This window comes from Theobroma cacao, chromosome 5, assembly GCF_053813885.1.
Source record: "Theobroma cacao isolate CCN51 chromosome 5, ASM5381388v1, whole genome shotgun sequence".
NCBI classification, from domain to species: Eukaryota; Viridiplantae; Streptophyta; class Magnoliopsida; order Malvales; family Malvaceae; genus Theobroma; species Theobroma cacao.
Genome location: NC_142643.1, coordinates 12,147,022 through 12,151,460, shown reverse-complemented (window position 1 = coordinate 12,151,460; position 4,439 = coordinate 12,147,022). Strand labels below are relative to the sequence as shown.

Genomic DNA, 4,439 nt, shown 5'->3' with positions numbered 1-4,439 from the left:
ATGACTCAAAATGGTAATTAGGAGTTCGAGGATCAATTCGGAGTCAAATTGAAATTTTCACTATATAGGGGTAAAATTGTAATTTTTCCATCTGCGGACAAAATTTGAGATTTTGAGAGAATTTAGATCACATTTGACAAATTGGGGAATGATATGAGTATAAGGGATAAAAAATATGTCTATGGGCAATTTTTCAGTTTTTGGGGCAAAAATGTAATTTTTGATTTTTACGGGGGCAAAAGTGTAAATATCAAAAATTACTTCACCAAGACTTTGGATAAGTTTGAGAATTTTATCTAAGTTATGGATATTTTAAGGAATAATGTGTGGTGGAGATTTAAAGCTTAAAAGATAAGAATTTAAAAAATGGACCAATAATGTAGTGACATGTGGCAAGTTTAGATTATTATATTATTTAACTATAAAAATCAGCCCACACCACCATTTTCTCTTCATTATGGCCGGCCATAGCAAGAAAACAAAGGGGAAAAGAAAAACAAAAACCTAGGGGGAGAAATTCAAGGAAAAATTGGTGAAAATTCAAGGAAACAAGTGACCAAAGGTAAAATTTCTTGATTTTGACTTGTGCTTTACCTTTCCCATGCATTTCCCATCATTTTCCATGGTTGAATCATGTGATTTGAGGATGAATTCAATTCTGGAAAAATGGGTTAGGAGAGAGAAACTTGTTAGATTAATTTGATTTTAAGTTATGTTAGTGTTTTAAGTTAGTTTAGCATATTTAGGAACAAAACAATAAGAAAAGAATTTATTTTCCTCCATTACCATTATTGGCTGAATTTTCTAGGGGAATATTGGCTGATGATCTTGATGTTTATTTGAGGAATTATGATGAATAATGATGAATTATGAGTCTAGAAAAATAATGGAAATTTTTGGAGCAAAAATATGAATTTTTACCCATTAGGGGTATTTTCGTAATTTGCTATCAGGACTGATAATTTTCACCACACCGAGGGACATTAAGTCAATTTGGGTGCAATTGAGGTATAGAAACTGAAAAAAATTAATTTGAGATTAAATTGGACGCGTTAGTAATTTAATCGGGTAATAGGCCGAATTAAGTCAGCACCGCATTTAAGCGGTAGTCGGATAAGTTGCATGTCATATCATGCATATATACCGAGCCTGAATTGATTTTATAATAGTCAAGCATTGATGTGGTGAATTATGTATTGTACATTGTGGATAGGTGGTGAGCAAATTACACTGGTAAAAGTACCAAAATTGTGCTTGAAGACTGAGATTAGGAGTACATCGACTCCTAGAACTGTGAGTGGACAATTTATCGTCTTAAATATCTAGAGTAATTATACTTGTTTGATGCTTTTATTTAATGGTGAATTTAAATTATAAAATATTATGTTTTCCAATTAAAATGTTTTTTAATAAAAATGAGATTTATACTGGTTTTGAAATCAAATATTGTTTTGGGAAAATTGAGTATATGGAGACTGTGTTGAAATTTTTGATTTTATATGTTATTGAAATTGGGGCTTATGACACTATGGTAGCATGATGGCTAAATTTTTGGGGTTGGCATGAAATATATGAACAATTTTGGATTGGTCTCGGTAGACTGGATTACATTTTATTCGCCATATTATGCTACTGAAATTTTTATGGGTCTGGTGGTATATTAAACGGTCACTACAGTGGTGGGGGTTTCCGTGGACTGCCTATGAGAGGGGCACGGTAACTCAATTATATACTTACCTCTGGGGGGAGATGTTGGGTGAAGTATCTCTTGAGGTATGATTTGAGTGCACCTCGCGTTCGGGCCACCACGTGAGAGTGAGACTCAGCCAACGCCAAGGAACGGCTGTGTGTCAGATGTGAAAACATGTTTATGGGTATGGGTCATTGAACAACCTTGGCGGTCTCAGTGGGATACCTTGACGAAGGTACCCGCGAGAATGATATTGGCAGGGGCCAAGTTTAAAAAAATTCATAAGTCGGGGAAATTTTGATGAAAAGAAATTATTTGGTATAGATTGAAACGAATTTTGTGTTATGAACATTATTGAGATATAACGTTTTTATATTGTCTCCATCTACTTGGCTTTAGATGCTTTTGATGGTAATTGTTTACTCACTGGGATTATTTAATCTCACCCCTCTTCCTATCCATTTTTCAGGCTCAGGACAGTTTGTTGATAGTTGATTAAGACGAGAATTAATCTCGGAGTTGCATTATAGGAAGTAAGGGTTCGTAGCTCTACACCTTCTTGGTTAGTTGGGGGGCCACGTGTCACTGTAAATGAAATTTCATACTTTAATTATCTTTATTACTATATGAATAAATTTATTTTACTCTTACGCTACAAAAGTTATTTTAGGAAGACTTTGAAAATATTGTGTTTTAAGAAAATAGAATATTTTATTTAATATTTTTATTATATTCAAATAGCTATAATTTTACCTTAAACGAATGTTTTAGACTTCCAAATTTAATTTAAATCATGAAATATGTGTTTCCACTTACATATTACATTTTTTCGGATTTCGAAATTTCAAAAAAAAAAAATGACGAAAATGCCCCAGTGAGCTAGAAAATAATATTTTTATTGTTTTGAGTTGGAAACAACTTATGATTTCTTGAAATGCGAGATTTAATAACTGTCGCTCACCGGGGAGATGCGAAAGTTGATGCTAAGCCTTGGGGGGTTTCGATCGGCATTCGGGGTAATGAGTGCTTATCGGGACGTCGCGGCGGTTGTCACGGGCCCGATGGGAGTTCCGGGTCGTGACATATGGTATTCTAGAGAATCAACTCTTAGCTTAGTTGGATATTCGAATGCTGATTTTACTAGCAGCAAAACTGATAGGAAAAGCACTAGTGGAACATGTCAATTTCTAGGTAGTATGCTTGTGTCATGGTCTAGTAAAAAGAAAAATTCAGTGGCTTTATCTACAGCAGAGGTAGAGTATGTATCACTAGGAAACTGTTGTGCCCAATTATTATGGATTAAACAACAACTAAAGGATTATGGGTTATCAATGCATAACATACCAATATACTGTGATAATACAAGTGCAATTAATATTTCAAAAAATCTTGTGCAGCGTACTAGGACTAAGCACATTGAGATTAGGCACCATTTTGTTAGAAACCATGTAGTGAAAAGTGATATTAAGATTGAATTTATGAATACTTTGCATCAATTAGAATATATTTTTACGAAACCTCTAAATGAAGATAGATTCTATGAAATTAGGAGGAATTTAGGAATGATTAGTCTGCAGGAGTTGTGAGAAAATTTTTAGCTCGTGCACATAAAATAGAATGCATTTAGTCGACTAAGGTGAATCTAGTTAACTAAGAGTGTTCTGTTAGCATTAAATAGTAAGACTTAGTCAATAAAATGAAGAAGGAATAAAATAATGAAAAGAATGTGTTTACCTAGTAATTAAGAAAGGAGAAAAACTGCTTAAGTGAATAACCAAAATTTAGAGGGAATTTTTGAAATTTTGAGCAAATGAAATGAGGCAAAATTTAAAGGGGAGGCGGATAGTTTTCTAAGAGGAAATAAAACAGCTAACAATTTCTCTCTTCCCTAAAAATCAATCATATAAAAACTGAAACCCATTTCCTCTACATTTTCTCCTCTGAAACCGACTCTCATATAACTGAAACCCTTGCCACTTAGAACCTTAAAACCCCTATCAGAAATCTCTCAAATTGAAATAGCAAAAACCTCTCAATGTAAAGAAATTATTGAAAAGAAGAAAGGAAAAAGGCCACTAAAAGAAGGGTCAGAAGCAGAAATGCAGAAGAAGAAATAGAAAATTGGGTCTGTTTCATTTTTTCAAGAAATCTGGAAAATCATAGAAAGCAAAGAAGCAGAAATTAGAGAAGAATAAGGACAAGGATACAAAACCCAATAAAGGTACTACCTCTTCTTCTAAATTCAGAAATAAAAAATATGAAGAGAGGTTTAGGAAAATAGAGAATGCTCCTATCACTTGCGAAAAATACATTGACTGGGAAAGTTTTGTTGAAAATCCAAAAATTCAGACTAGTCTATCAGATTATTTTGATGAATTGAAATTGAAGGAGTGTAACACATTTAAGAATAGATCCTACAGTGCTAGCTTGGTGAAAGAATTTTATGCTAATATAGCATTAGGAGAGGAAGAACTAGATGATTCTGATGACTACATTGAGAATGGACTAAATGTATTTTTCAATGGTAAAGAATTTGTGGTTACTGCTGATGATCTTGGTAATTTGCTGAAAGTTGAATGTGAGGAGGGAGAGTTTGAATTCCCAGGTAAATATGACCCATCCTCTTTGTGGGAAATCATTATTGGGAGAAAGGAGAAGTACTCAACAAAGAGCAATGCTGGTTTAATAACTAGTGCCCAAATAAGAATTCTGCACTACTTTGTTGCAGCAAATATCCATGGTAGAAGTG

General features: G+C 33.5%; 1 long non-coding RNA gene across 1 annotated transcript; it reads left to right on the top strand.

The window, feature by feature from the left end:
* The first annotated feature begins 277 nt into the window (after positions 1–277).
* Positions 278–2,214, top strand: LOC148762454 (uncharacterized). Its single transcript, XR_016026500.1, has 3 exons — positions 278–562; positions 1,214–1,293; positions 2,160–2,214. It is a non-coding gene; the product is annotated as an uncharacterized LOC148762454 (long non-coding RNA).
* Positions 2,215–4,439: the final 2,225 nt, after the last annotated feature.